The sequence below is a fragment of the Saccopteryx bilineata genome, chromosome 1 (assembly GCF_036850765.1).
Source record: "Saccopteryx bilineata isolate mSacBil1 chromosome 1, mSacBil1_pri_phased_curated, whole genome shotgun sequence".
Taxonomy (NCBI): Eukaryota; Metazoa; Chordata; class Mammalia; order Chiroptera; family Emballonuridae; genus Saccopteryx; species Saccopteryx bilineata.
In genome coordinates this window covers 206,143,051-206,158,681 of record NC_089490.1, presented here as the reverse complement: position 1 = coordinate 206,158,681, position 15,631 = coordinate 206,143,051, and the positions used below count along the sequence as shown (strand labels likewise).

General features: G+C 48.8%; 1 protein-coding gene across 1 annotated transcript in view; it reads right to left on the bottom strand.

The window, feature by feature from the left end:
* Window positions 1-15,631, bottom strand: part of LOC136307309 (bifunctional heparan sulfate N-deacetylase/N-sulfotransferase 4) — a 142,127-nt gene that overhangs the window by 81,847 nt on the left and 44,649 nt on the right. The gene's annotated exons all lie outside the window — the stretch shown is intronic.

The window sequence follows — 15,631 nt, the reverse complement described above, 5'->3', positions numbered from 1 at the left end:
TCATAATCCCACAGTCACACCCCGTCCTGCAAGTTTTCCGCCCACTGGTCGGGTGTTCGCACCTGCTGCATAACCCAGAACTCTTACATCCTGGGGCTTTGTTAGTTGGCTTATTGATTCAGCTACTTTTTTCCACTTTTTTTTAAATATAGATTTTTAAAGAGGGCTTATTTTGTTCTGACGGAAATGAGACACTCATTTCAAAGTTGGAGTATTAATAAGACAGCTTCCTGGTGGTTCCTCTACTTGGGGCGAGGTGAGCAAAGACCCAGAGGTGCGGAGAATTTCTGTTGCATCTTATCTGAGCGTTTGCTTCAAAACTTGTGAACCTAACTAGTATTTATTTCCCACCAATCAAGAGTACTCTCTTTCAAATTAGTTTAATGAAAGAAAAAAAGAAAAAAAAAACCAAGGGGAAGAAAAAAAACCCCAACCAAATCACTAACAGGTTGGTGAGCTCTAGAGTCAGCGACTGTCCATGGTTATACTGGGTACAATCCTGACCGATCTGGTTTCAATATTATCAATAAAATTGGAACAGGAAAAACAAACCAACAAACATAGATCCATCTGTTGGACTTGGTTCTGTGAAACGCCTATTCCTCAAAAAGAACAAGTTTGCCTGACCAGGCGGTGGTGCAGTGGATAGAGCATCAGACTGGGATGCAGAGGACCCAGGTTCGAGACCCTGAGGTCGCCAGCTTGAGCGCGGGCTCATCTGGTTTGAGCAAAGCTCACCAGCTTGCACCCAAGGTCTCTGGCTCAAGCAAGGGGTTACTCGGTCTGCTGAAGGCCCGTGGTCAAGGCACATATGAGAAAGCAATCAATGAACAAGGTGTTGCAACGAAAACCTAATGATTGATGCTTCTCATCTCTCTCCGTTCCTGACTGTCTGTCCCTGTCTATCCCTCTCTCTGACTCTCTCTGTCTCCGTAAAAATCAAAAACAAAAACAAAAGAACAAGTTCAAGATGTAAAAAGGTGGAGGTACATTTCAAGTCTGGTGGACCAGCTGAGAGGACTGGTAGCAAGTCCCGTGTAAATAGTCTTTTAACACCAAGCCACCGCATGGCCTCTCTCCGGGAGGTCCCCCTTATTCTGGCTTTCTGGTTTGATTGCTGCACTGTCCCCGTGCTCAAGCTGGTGACCTCAGGGTTTTGAACCGGGGTCTCCAGGGTCCCAGGCCCCTGCTCTAACCACTGCACCACCGCCTGGTCAGGCAGAACCTATTTATATTGAGAAACATAAGTGATTCCTGTGGCAACACTGTCAGATAATTATTTAATTGCCAGCTGTTATTGCTGGTGCAAAAACAATGACAAGCTATTGCTGGAGGAAGTGCGGTCTAGGGACCTATGTTTCCGCGGGAAGGGTGGTGAGGTCCAGGGAAGTCTCTGGAAAAGGGGTAGTTTAGTTGCTCTGTGGGAAGGAGAGGCCAGCCGTGCCCAGCACGGGGCTCTGGGAGCGTGTGCCAGGCGTAAGGGCCAGGGGCACCGGCAGGTGTCAGGAAGGACCCAGCATCTTCCTGACACACCATTTCTGCTTCTTCTCACCGGGCAGTGATTTTCTACGAGGTGTTCTGAGAATTTTTACCTGACTCTTTAATCAGGGGCACTTTCCCCTGCGATTGTCAAACAAACAAACAAACAAAAAAAGAGAACAGCCACACAACAATAGCCGTCTGGTGCAAATGGATCAAAATGATACCTTTTTTTTTTTTGTCAGAAGGCCAAAAGTATATATATTTTTCTGGTGTGCCAAAGAATTTTAGTAATTAGTTTACGTGCCAGGAGACGACGAAGGCTGAGAATCGCTGTCCCGAGGAACGGATTCCTCCGCCCGCCTGGTGAGAAGGAATTGTAGAAAAACCCGAGAGGGCGCGGGAAAGAGATTTGGGAGGTTCCTGGGGCATTCGGCCGGGATGTGAAATGCAGGCTCCGGCGGGTGGTCCAGGGACAGGAGAGAGGGGACAGTGTGCTGTGAAGGCCTGTGTGGGTATGGACGGGGCAGTGATTCTGCCCTGACTCGGGTTTCTGGTGTTCAGTGTGGTGGGGTTGGGGGCGCTGGGGAAGGTGCTGGGGGAAACCAACCCTGTCTCCTCCCAGAAAGCACCTTCTCCCCAGGAGGCTGGCTGAGCCTGTGGCAGGGGGCTGGGCAAACAAGTGTGCTACAAGTGTGTGAGGCTGGCTCGCTTGTACTTTGCCTGACTGGTGCATGAGCAGGGGGCATCACCAAGGCGTATAGTCTGTATAAGGCTGCAGGCGCTCGCCTTCAGGGCGGCAGATGGTAAAATGCAGATTGCCTGCTGCCATTGGGAGGGGCCCTTGTTTGCTGAAGAAGGGGTCCCCCCACCCCTGGTCTGTTTGCTGATGAGTCCTGAGAGGGAGAGGGAAGCAGTCTTCCCTGCCTGCATAGTCGTCTGCCGTTGCAAGACTCTAATAAATGGAATGGCCCACTGTCCAACGGCTCCACATTCCTGTACTGTGGGCCCGGATCCAGTGGGAGCCTGCTCGGCTACGGCACCACCGGCCTTCCACAGGGTCTAAGACAGGGCTCCCGGCCCAGGATCTAAGATGGGGCTCCCCGCCCTGGGTCTAAGACGGGTCTCCCCACCCAGGTTCTAAGACGGGGCTCCCGGCCCAGGGTCTTAGACGGGGCTCCCCGCCCTGGGTCTAAGACGGGTCTCCCTGCCCAGGGTCTAAGACGGGGCTCCTCGCCCAACAGCGCCAAGCCCCCAGGATGGAGGGTGAACCAGAGAGCTTGGTGATGGGGACACAGACATAGAACACAGGCTCAGGGCACAGCCCTGCATAGTGGGAGGTGACACCCTCGTGCCGATAAGGATCCAGGCGGAGGGACGAGGAGAACGGAATGCTGGCGTGCCCTTGCGGTGTGACATCAACTCTGGTCACGTAAATGAGTGGTTTGCACTTTCTGCTGGAGGATCACAGAGCCCAAAGAAGATGACATTAGTCTTGAGGCCGGAGCTGCGTTTATGGCGCTGTAACCTTTATTGGGGCTGTGTCAGCCTCAGTCTCCATACCCTGGCGTCCCTCCCTGGTGGCCGTAGACGGGCTTCCCCATGCTCTGAACTTTGGTAGAGGACCTCAGACCTGCGAGAGGAGGAGGCAAGATGAGTGGTGGCTCTCTGCCCAGCAGACTGGCCCTCCCACCGGCATGGGGACCCATCCCGCAGCATGGACGGACACACTGCCCTGTCCTCTCCAGCCCGGTCCCCTTGGTGGCTCGGCCTGGGTCCACACAGGTTGTCTCAAACTCTCCACACCTGTTTTGATGTTCTCCAGGCGCTACCTCATTGACTGGGATTTCGATCCAAATAACTTTACATGGAAGACACACTGGCCGACCCATCAGATAGCGTCCCTCGGCTCACTGGCACTTGAACCCAGAGCTTCTGGGCCAGGTCTTCCGTCACACCATGCCATTCGCTTTCCCTGTAAGCTCCGCTCCTACGTCCCCATCATGACCTGGAAGAGGCTTCCAGTTGTAAAAAGGTAATGATATATTGTAACGTCGGAATTCTGTGCCTCGTGGAGTGTCATCATTTCCTCGAAAGCTTTGCAGGAAGCAATGACAAAAATGACCGTCTTGTGTCCCTGGGCCAGTAGGTGAGTACATGGCAGAGTGACAGTGGCCAGGACTGGATGGAGCCCTTCCTCAGGGGTGTGGAACAAAGTCGTCATTGTCAGCCCAGGGATGGGCAGAAGGCTCCACAGATAATCGGAATCAGACTCGGGGAGGGGCACACCCGTGTGCACAGCCGGACAAACAACGAAGTCACCCCCTTCATGGGTGATGGGGCAGGAAGGCAGTTTATCGCTCAACGGCTCTCCTGGTTTCTCAGGCAGGACCTGCACTGGACAGGCCCCCATTCTGTGTTCCGGGGGACCTGGGAATTTAGCCTAGCCCACCCCACATGACCCGACCCTGTGTTGAAGCCTACCTGATAGACATGCTTTGACTTCTGTTATAGCCACCGCTCCGGCCCGGCCAGGGGTCCATCCATGCAGGGGACCCAAGCTGCCCTCAGCATGGTCATTGTGAACGGGTCACCATGTGCCAGGGGATGACCAGGAAACACTGTGGGCACAGAGGGGTGTTTCACACACCCTGACCCAGGGCTCATGACATCTGTGAACTTGGACAATCCTATGAAAACTCACTCCGTGTTCAAATGTTGGGGAGAGACCCTGTATTATCAGCTCACACTTACCCACGAAGGCCTTTAGTAGGAAAGTTTTGTATTTGATTTTGCTTTTTTCCTGCCAACTAGCAGCCTGCACCCGAGCCCCCACGTGCCTGACCCTGACACTGCTGTCTTGGCAGACAGCCTCAAGCCAACGGCCACACTCTAGAAGGGAGTTTCCTGAGCCAGGCCACCCAGAATAAATGCACATTCCTCATGTGGGCCGACGCTCTACCACTGAGCCAACTGGCCAGGGCCACAACCTTGTCCTTGCCTGATGAAGGACAGAGCTCGGCTTAGTTCCCTGGGGACACCTCTTCCACCCTGTATATGGCCTGCGCCCCGTCTGGTCTGGTCCCCACACTCAGGCCCCAGCGGGTCACAGCGGTCCCCCTGCCACACGGACCTCTCATTCTCCTCCAGCCACATGCCCTATTCCCGCGCTGGCCGGCAGGTGTCCGGGCGCTGGCTCTACCGTACCACGATTTCGTTACATATTGTGTTGCAGTAGTTACAAAACACTCCTTGAGCACAGCGTGTCTGCTCTGTCCACAGGCCCCGGTTCCTCCGCACACATTGGGGACATCTGATCTGCGGTCCATCAAGTTTGCAGGGTCCGGGAGGCCTCCGAGGGTCCAGCAGCCAGGCTGGAAAGCCTCTTTCCTCGGGCAGGGGTTCTGAAGACGGCAGGAACTCGGGATTTTCATTTCAAATCTCACCTTGACTGTCAGTTCATTTGAGATTTAAAAAAAAAAAAAGAAAAAAAAAAAGCTCTTTTTCAACAACTTCCACTGTTCCTGTCCCACCAGAGCGATGGTTACCTCCTGAGACTTTTCTGGGGATGATCAGGTTTTAATCCGCTTTGTTTCTGGGTACAGTACTGTTTTTTTTCTCTTCTGTGTGGTTTTGTTCACAATTTCTCATGACCCAAAATAGAAGTGAATTTCGGGTGAAAGTCCGGAGGACATTTCCAATGGCCAAGCTCCTCCTCTTACGGCAGATGCGTCGTTCAGACGATGCTTGAAGATGACAAACTGTAACTTGCAACTTGACTGCTGAACTCTCTGTTTCTAATGCAGCAGGAAGCGGGCTTCCCCGGGCTGGGATTCGCTACGTGAGTGGCGTGGATTGTGCCTGTGGCTGCCACCACCACGGCCGAGCATGCAGGAGTGAGCCCAGAAGGTGGGGGCCATAAACACTCGCGTGGGTGGGAATGACCATGTGGCTGGGATGTTCTGTCTGACCGACCTCAACAAACCGCTGACTTTGCTGGGCAGGGACACTCTGTAGACACACAGGACAGGTGGCATGCTGATGATGGTGGTTCACACTCCACAGTGAACGCACCTGTCTTCTTTCTGAATAAGAAAAATATCTATTTAAAAAAATATATATATATGGGTTAATACTATGGATCCCTGGTTGGCACACTGTGGCTCACGAGCCACATGTGGCTCTTTGGCCCCTTGAGTGTGGCTCTTTCACAGAATACCACGTACGGGCACTACTTTGATAAGGAACGTACCTACCTATATAGTTTAAGTTTTAAAAATTTGGCTCTCAAAAGAAATTTCAATCGTTGTCCTGTTGATAGTTGGCTCTGTTGACTGATGAGTTTGCTGACCACTGTTATAGATGAATAAACAGGCTACATTTAATAGCAAATTTATTCCTTATTACCAGGGTCTACGACTAGGTCTACTAGGTACATGATCACTTAGACTTCTTAAAAGAATCCTTCAATGATATTAGCATACTGACATATTTGCATGAAAGGACACGTGTGCCAAATTAAAAAAAATCAAGAATATCCCCTTGATCACTTCCAAAACAAGCAAAAACAAATTATTACTGATAATGGAATTGAAAATATAATGATGAGAGTTTTTCATTTAGTCATCGCAACAGCATAAATTCAGTATTTAACAAACAGGAGTTTCACAGGTGAAATGAGAAACTATGTATCTGCAAATGAACACCTTTGCCTGCAGTGACTAACTAGGCTTTAAGTGAATCCCAAAGCTTTATATCCACAAGAAACTGGGGCTTCCATTGCATTTATGGAATCATTTCTATCCTTCAAACAATCTCCTGGGTCCTGGGTCCTGCTAGCATACCGTGGCTCTGTCAACATTCTATACATGATGCACATATATACTCCACACGTGAAAACATTTCTGTGTTAGACTTTTCTGTTACTTTACTCATGTCTGAATAAGTCCGATTGATTTTTTTGTGATTGGCTTTACGAGCTTTTGGAATGTTTTCATGTGACAGATAGATGGACATTTTGCAAGCACGCGTTCAGAACTTGAAATGCGTCTCACAAAAACCATTTCCTAAGGCGAAATACCCAATCCCGAGTCAGCCTTTACCCATGTGAGATATGAAAGCTTACTAATTGCTTAAGCTCCAATGTCGCAGAATTTCTCCTAACACTGCCAGCAGGATCCAGGTACATTATTATTTTGTTATAAATATGGAATAGACATGTGATTGTCTGTCTACGGCTTTGGTTCTGGATGCCATGACTGAAATACAGTCTATTACAACGTGTGGTGCAGATAACATTTTGAGGTGGACTTTTCCTGGACCCAGCAGATGAAATCATGGTCTGGCCAGTCTCTCCCTCTGACAAAAAAAAACACAACAAAACTTAAAGAGTTTCAAAGTGAACAAGCTCCTGTAAGTTCCTGGTGTCAACTCCTCAAGCTCAATGCTGTTTAAAGCTTAATCATTCATGTTTGTTCACAAAACAGTCTTGACATCATATGAGAAACACCTGCTCGTCTACCAAATCTACCAACTCCGCTTCCTGTGGAAGGGAGACATTTTCGAGAACAGCTGTCCCTTCCTGACAGGGAGGGAATGCCCAGGACGTTTTCTGTGTCAAGGGATCCTTTAGAGTCCTATGACTGACTGGCATTGGTCACCCTTCACAGATGTTTAATCAAGGAATTCTGCTGTCATTTGAAGCAAGACTCTCAAATAAGTGAAATACACTACTGTGCTTTTCCAAGAAATACCGTATTTGAGTAGTTAATATATTCTAGATGTTTTGGACCTGGGGGTTCCGCTTTGGGCAGAGCAGCTTGGACTGCCTTGGCCAAGACAGACAATAAAGCAATCAAGGATTACGACGACCCAATGTGATGAGTGTTGAGGGAAGCCATTGGAGAATTTGGGGCAGAGATGGGATGTTCGCCACACCCTACATCTTGGGTCACTGTATGGAGAACTGGCCAGGTAAGGAGAGGGCATGTATGGAGGCGGGAAGCCACTAGCCCCACTGAGACATGAGGGCATTGGAGTGGGTAGTCCTGCAGGAGGGAAGTGGTCAGGTTCAGGAGATGGTTTGAGGATGAAGGTTCTCGACTGTGAGTGTCAAACGACATATATGTTGCATGCAGCTGGCAGGAGGGCTGGATGTGGGTGCAGGGACTCCTGGATTAGTTCACAGACTCTGGGGATCAGAGGACCCCTGTTTGCAAAGCCCAAACTATATATATATATAATATATATATATACATTATATATATATATATTCTGTGTGTTCATGAGTGCTCAAGAAGTGTGGAAGGAAAGCAAGCTTTTTTAAATATTTAGAAAAAACAAGGCTGGGGAAGAATTAGCAAGTAAAAACCCAGCTTTCACAATTTTAAACACAGAATGACAGGAGGGGAGATGTTACGTGCAGAGCAAACATCCTATTGAAATAGTTGTCTAACCTTATTTAAGGCATCTGAAACAAAAACAAAAAAAGGAAAAGCATCTTACCAATCTTTCTATGTAGATATTATGATATAGCTGTCAACTATTAAAAATAATTCACGCTTTTCAGTCACTGAAGTGTTGAACTAAAACTCTTACTATTTTTTTTTAACTAGGATTCTTTTAACATTAGAGAGAACTTACAGTGTACTGGAACTTGTTGAAACGAAAGTCCTGCCCAGTCCGGTACTTCTGCAAACGGGGCAGCTCTTTACAACACGTCCAAGGAACTGCTTTCCCGGACCGTATTTCGTAGACCACAAGGACGTCCCATTTTATTAACTGACACGACTGTGACACCGAAAATATCTCTCACTTAGAGCCACAAAGAAGATGAAACCCTTAAAAAAAAACCCAAAAACCTCACTCTCACATTCTGTTATTTTACATTAATCTCTCATGTTGCGGTGGCGCAGTGGATGGAGCGTTGGACTGGGATGCGGAGGACCCAGGTTCGAAACCCCGAGGTCGCCACCTTGAGCATGAGCTCATCTGGTTTGAGCAAGGCTCACCAGCTTGAGCCCAAGGTCACTGGCTTGAGCAAGGGGTCACTCGGTCTGCTGTAGCTCCCCAGTCAAAGCACATATGAGAAATCAATCAGTGAACAACTAAGGAGCTGAAACAAAGAATTGATGCTTCTCATCTCTCTCCCTTCCTGTCTGTCTGTCCCTATCTGTCCCTCTCTCTGTCTCTGTCACCAAAAAAAAAAAAAAAAAAAGAAATCAGCCAAAGTAAACAAAAGTGGCTTTACTCATGACCAAGGGGCCTTGTGACCGCAGCGCTGCAGGCATTAAAATGAAAAGAATAAAAACCGCTGTTAAGAGAATGAAAAGGCAAGCTAGACTAAGAGAAATGTTTGTAAGATGCTTATCCGTCTGATAAAGGACTTGCATCCAGATATACAAAGAACTCTAAAAACCCAACAGTAGGAAAACAGACAGCCCCCTTCAAAAGCAAGGGGAAGGTGTGAACAGACTCCTCACCAGAGAAGGGAGACAGACGACAAATAAAATGAGAAAAGGGTCTCGACATCGTGGGTCCTCGGGGAATTCCAAACTGAAACAACCACAAGACAGTAGCACACACCCATGAGAACAGCCAAGATACAGACCACTGTCCACACCAGATGTCGGGGTGGGGGTGGGGGGGCAGAGAGAGTCCCCCTGCAGGGGGCGGGAGTGATCTCAGCCAGGAACCAGGGCTGGAAACATAAGAAGGTATGTAGCAGATTTCACACATAAAGTTACAGAAGGTAGAGGCTTAATTAAAAATGCATTCATGTATTATTATAGATGTAGCTGTTAATTGGGAAGCAGGGACCAGGTTAAAGGAACGCCCCTGTGGGACGTGTCAGCCCTCAGAGGAAAATGAAACGTTTGGGGTTGTACTCTAACCGCACTGTTTTTTAAGTGCCGATGGCCTGTCTCATTGTTGTGCTTACACCTCCCAGGTCTGTTTGTATTAAAATGCACGTGAGTGGCTGGTGGCCCATGCCTTCCTATCCGTTATGACAGGACGATCTATTATTTAAACCCAGCCTGTCCCTGTGGTCTGAGGCACCTGCAGATGCAGATCACCACTGACAAGCCGGAACCTCCCAGGTTAGCCACCCGCTCCCTCTGCATGCAGCCCCTCCAGCCCACGCTGGCTTGGTAAGGGCCACCTAGCTGTCACTTTCTTCAGAACAATTCCCCCCCCCTGCTGATTTGCCCAGGCCTCCCACTCAGTGACAAACCATCTCGGATGAATTGTTCCTGGCCTGTCTGTCCCAACTCTGCAGCTCATGTGTCTCGCATAACCTAGTGCTTTTCCCCCACCTTCCAGTAGACTGCCCTGCCGTCAGCCCACACTGGAGTAGTGCTTGCCGATGCTTCCTGTAGGAGTCCATGTGACTGCAGAGGGCTGAGAGTCTTATTCATGGGTTCAAAGTGAGGTAGACCAGGTGCCCTCCACCCTTACACCTTGTCTCTGGACTCCCCTCTCTGATAAATGGGGGTACCACACACTTCGTAGAGTTGTTGGGAAGAAAAACTAACATAACATCTAAATACTCCAGTATGTGAACCATGTGTGGGTCACAACAACTCGTGTGGTTGCTGTTGTCATATGACAACCGTCCATCTGAGATCCCGCATATTCCAGAATGTGCGAAACAATATTAGTTCCATGAAATCCAATAAATATACAGGGTGGGCAAAAACCAGTTTACAATGGTGAGTACCACAAACACAGTTTATTCTTGTATTATTATTTTTTATTTTATTTATTTTTTTGTATTTTTCTGAAGCTGGAAATGGGGAGGCAGTCAGACAGACTCTCGCATGCGCCTGACCGAGATCCACCTGGCACGCCCACCAGGGGGCGATGCTCTGCCCATCCGGGGCGTTGCTCTGTTGTGACCAGAGCCACTCTAGTGCCTGAGGCAGAGGCCATGGAGCCATCCCCAGCGCCTGGGCTATCTTTGTTCCAATGGTGCCTTGGCTGCGGGAGGGGAAGAGAGAGACAGAGAGGAAGGAGAGGGGGAGGGGTGGAGAAGCAGATGGGTGCTTCTCTTGTGTGCCCTGGCCAGTAATCGAACCGGGGACTTCCACACGCCAGGCCGACACTCTACCACTGAGCCAACCGGCCAGGGCCTTGTATTATTATTTATTAATTATTGTATTATTTCCACACAAACAACTCTAAACCTACTTAAAAATTAAAAAAAAATTTTTTTAATTGATTCATTTTAGAGTGGAGAGGGGGCGGGAGGAGCAGGAAGCATCAACTCCCATATGTGCCTTGACCGGGCAAGCCCGGGGTTTTGAACCAGCAACCTCAGCGTTCCAGGTCAATGCTTTATTGCTTTATCCACTGTGCCGCCACGGGTCAGGCTCTAAATTTACATTAGTCCCACCTTGTATATACTTGAGTTGTCTGGCTTTACCTCATCCCTACTTGTGTCTTATCAGTCTTTAATATCTACCTTTGACGGTGCGGGGTCCTCTGGATCAGCTGTAGCTTAGTCTCCTTTGGGGATCTATCTATTAGCAGTTTCCCTCTTCCTTCCTCCCTTCCTCCCTTCCTCCCTTCCTTTCCTTCCCTTCCTTCCCTTCCTTCTTTTCTTTCTTTCAGCAAGGGAGAGAAAGAGAAAGAGGGACAGATAGGGACAGACAGACAGGAAGGGAGAGAGATGAGAAGTATCAATTCTTTGTTGTGGCTCTTTAGTTGTTCATTGATTGCTTTCTCATATGCGCCCTGACCGGGGGACTCCTGCAGAGTGAATGACCCCTTGCTCAAGACAGTGCCCTTGGGCTCAAGACAGTGACCTTGGGCTCAAGACAATGACCATGGGGTCATGTCTATGATCCCAGGCTCAAGCCAGCAACACTGAGCTCAAGCTGGTGAATCCATGCTTAAGCTGGTGGTTTTGAACCTTGGTCCTCAGCATCCCAGGCCCATGCTCTATCCACTGTGCCACCACTGGTCAAGCTGAAACATAAATTTTCTTTCTTTTTTTTTTTTTTTGTATTTCTCCAAAGCTAGAAATGGGGAGGCAGTCAGACAGACTCCCGCATGCGCCCGACTGGGATCCACCCGGCATGCCCACCAGGGGGCGATGCTCTGCTCATCTGGGGCATCGCTCTGCCACAATCAGAGCCATTCTAACGCCTGAGGCAGAGGCCACAGAGCCATCCCCAGCGCCCGGGCCATCTTTGCTCCAATGGAGCCTTGGCTGCGGGAGGGGAAGAGAGAGACAGAGAGGAAGGAGAGGGGGATGGGTGAAGAAGCAGATGGGCGCTTCTCCTGTGTGCCCTGGCCGGGAATCGAACCCGGGACTCCTGCATGCCAGGCTGATGCTCTACCACTGAGCCAACCGGCCCGGGCCTGAACTTTCAATATGTGAGATAGAATACATTAAAAAAATAACTTGATGAAATGGTTGTTTACAAAACAGCTCTGAACCAATCTCTTTTTTCTTGGAAGGAAACTTGGTTAAGAGATTTGGTATGATTTGCATTTTGAGTGTAATGGGCGTTGTGTCTGCCATGTCATGTAATTACTTATTCTGAATAGCTTCCAGTTGCCTAACAGTAACTTTCTTGCCTCCGAGTGGAAGAATAGGTGCTTGGTTTGCTGAAGCAGTTCTGGTACTTTATTCCTGAGCCTCCTTTAAGACTTCCATCACACAACTGTGGGGGTTCATAAGAGGCCACCCCAAGTCCTTCCTCTCTGGTGTGTGGGCTGATCTGAGCTAAAGGTAACTGAAACCCAGCATGCTCGAGAGAAACTTCTGCTTCCACCCCCACGCACTATCTGAGAGAATTCAGATTCAGAGCCTGGCCACAGTAAGAGGGGACACCAGACATGACTTCTTACCTGTCTAAGAGGCAGGGAAAACTCATCATGACTGTGCTCTCTGACCCTCTGCTGTGACCCTCTAATGACCCCACCCCCGAACCTGGCACCTGACCTCCTTCCTGCTCCGGATGTCACAAACACCTCCTTTTCCCTTTCTGTCTCTGAACGTCTCATGTGTGTAGGGTTTCTCCTATGTATGTATCTATTTAATTTGGTCATTTCCTTTTGTTAGTCTGTCTTGTGTCAATGTAATTATTAGACCCCCTGAAAGAGCTCTGAGGGGGCTGGTTGGCTCAGTGGTAGAGCATCAGCCCAGTATGTGGGTGTCCCAGATTTAGTTCCCAGGTCAGGACATACAGAAGTGCCCATCTGCTTCTCTATCCCTCCTCCTCTCGCTTCTCTCTTTCTCTCTCTCTCTCTCTCTCTTCCCCTCCCGCAGCCATGGCTCTATTGGAACGAGTTGGCCCCGGGCACTGAGGATGGCTCCATAGCTTTCACCTCAGGCACTAAGAAGAGCTTGGTTGCTGAACAACAGAGCAACGCGTCCTGGTGGGCATGCTGGGTGGATCCTGGTCAGAGCGCATGCAGAAGTCTGTCTCTCTGCCTCCCTTCCTCTCACTGATTTTAAAAAAATAAAAAAAGGAGCCCTGAGGGAAGAAGAAAGTTTCTTCCTCTCAACTTTCCCCTGCTGACCTGACCAACCTCTTTAATAACGCAGCCCCTCCAGCTTTCACACACTATGCCCACCCTGTTGAACACTTTTTCTGCATCCCACAGGAAGGAGCACCTTCAGTATACTGTGACATTCACTTACTTATTATAGAGGGTGACTGTCTCTCCCCACTCCAACATACTCACACACACACACACACACTCACATAGACACACACACAGACACACACACAGACACACACTCACATATACAGACACTCACACACACAGACACACACTCACACACACACTCACATACAGACACTCACACATAGACACACACATCATAGACACACACAGACACACACTTACATACACAGACACACACAGTCACACACACAGACATGCACACACACAGACACACACACACAGAGACACACTCACACAGACACTCACACACACAGACACACAGGCGCACACACACAGACACACTCACAGACACATACACAGACACACACACAGACACACACTCATATACACAGACACATTCATACAGACACACACACGCACACATACTCACACACACAGACACACACACTCACATACACAGACACTCACACACACAGACACACACAGACACACACTCACATACACAGACACTCACAGACACACAGACACACACAGACACACATTCACACACAGACACACACAGAGATACACACACACTCACACACACACACAGACACACACACAGACACACAGGCTCACACACACACGACAACAGGGAACATTTCCTCTTGGTGCCCGGAGGTACCCGTGCGGCTCCAACAGGACCTGGGCACAGAGCACTGAATAAAAATGCACAAATGGGTGCTGCAGTTTCACAGCCGTGGGCTGCTGCCATCACACCCGCTGACTGACAGGTACAGGGCATCAGGTTCAAACACAAACAACACACCCTGCTCCCCGCAGCTCGCCAGCTGCTGTCTCTAGCTGGGCATTGGAGCCTTGAGGTGAGATAAGTAGAGGATACAATAAGATTGCAAATTGAAGGAACACTTCGATCTCCAGAGCATAAAAAAAAAACCCATACAAAAAATGCAATGGCTCAGTTTTCCTGTTAATCACTTGGCACTAGAACTAACTAGCTGTTCATGATTCTCTGACCAGAAAAGGCCACACTGAGGGGGGAAACACCACAGGCACAAGCCCAGATTTCTCGAGCTGCTGCAGAAAAGTCTCCAAATACATGATCAGCGTTTCTCGGAATAGGTCACCTGAAGTTGTGTCTGCGGTGCTGTCTGATCTGAGGCTATTCCAGATCAACCAGGTGACACCAGAAGTATAAACGGAGCAGCCCGAACCTGTCCTCAGCCTGAGGCCCTGCTCCCCACAGCCCCTCACCTGCCATTGCAAAGGAGCGGCGATGTTACTGTTCCTCATTTTTTCCAAATTCACCAAAACTCTGCAGGAAGTTAGGCAGCTGAGAATTGTCTGTTTGCCCCAGCTGGGTGGCTCAGTTGGTTAGAGCATCATTCCAATACACCAGGGTGGCAGGTTCAATCCCCGGTTGGGGCCATCCAAGAATCAACCAATGAGTGCACAACTAAGTGGAGCAACAAATCTATGCCTCTCTCTCTCTCTTTCTCTCCCCCTTCCTTTCTCTCTAAAGTCAATAAATAAATAAAAATTAGACCCTCCCCCCCTAGAAATGGTCTGTTTAATGACATCACCAGATGAAGGCAGAGCTCCTGCTGAAGTGGAAGGGGAGCCGTGCACTTGGGTTCAGGATAGGAAGCACGTACCACGGCTCCCTGCGCTAATCTGCAGTGATGCCTCGTAAACAGTGACATGTCTTTTAAGGCGAAATAAAAAGAGGTGAGGAGCAAAATAATCTATATTGCTGACTCATTTTCGATCAACAGATACATCTGTTGTTTTCATTCGGAAGCAATGAAGGTGAAAGTATTTTGACATCTCTCTTGTATCAAGTAACTGTTATTAGCATGGCCATTCTGACACAAACACACGTATGAGTCTGAATGAGCATCTGACTCGGACGCCTGCATGCAGTCACCGTCTGCTGCCCAGCGCACCCCATCCAGCCCAGCAGAGAGGCTCAGAGACACAGTGACATTCCACAACCCTGATAATTCTGTGCAAACTTCATCTGAGTTCTCAAAGACCACCTTCCCGATATTCATTTTCAACTGGGAAGCCTTTGTTGTTACTTCTTCTAGGGTGTATTTTATTTTTACAAATACCTGTAAAATTTTCTCTATCATAATAATTTATTTTAATTTACAGTCTCTTTTGTGTTACTGTGCAAAAAAAATAACAAAACCAGATTGTTCTTTCAATGCATTAAAATGTTCATGCGATGAAGTTTTCAGGTAGACACCTGGGTTGTCCACGCAGAATGAGTTTTCTGAAACTTGGCAACACTTTGACAGCGAGGAGAGGCCAGTGTCCCCATGCGGCACAGGTGACCTGCTTGGACACATAGCCTTCCTTCCAGGAGGGCTATGCCGCTGCGTTCGATCCTGTGTCGCTGGTTCCCTGGGTGTTTCCTTAATGTCTGGCAGTACAGCAGGGTTGGAGAAGGAACCGGACCTGACTTACCTCTGTAGGCAGGTGTTGTAAAAACAAACATGCCCAGTGC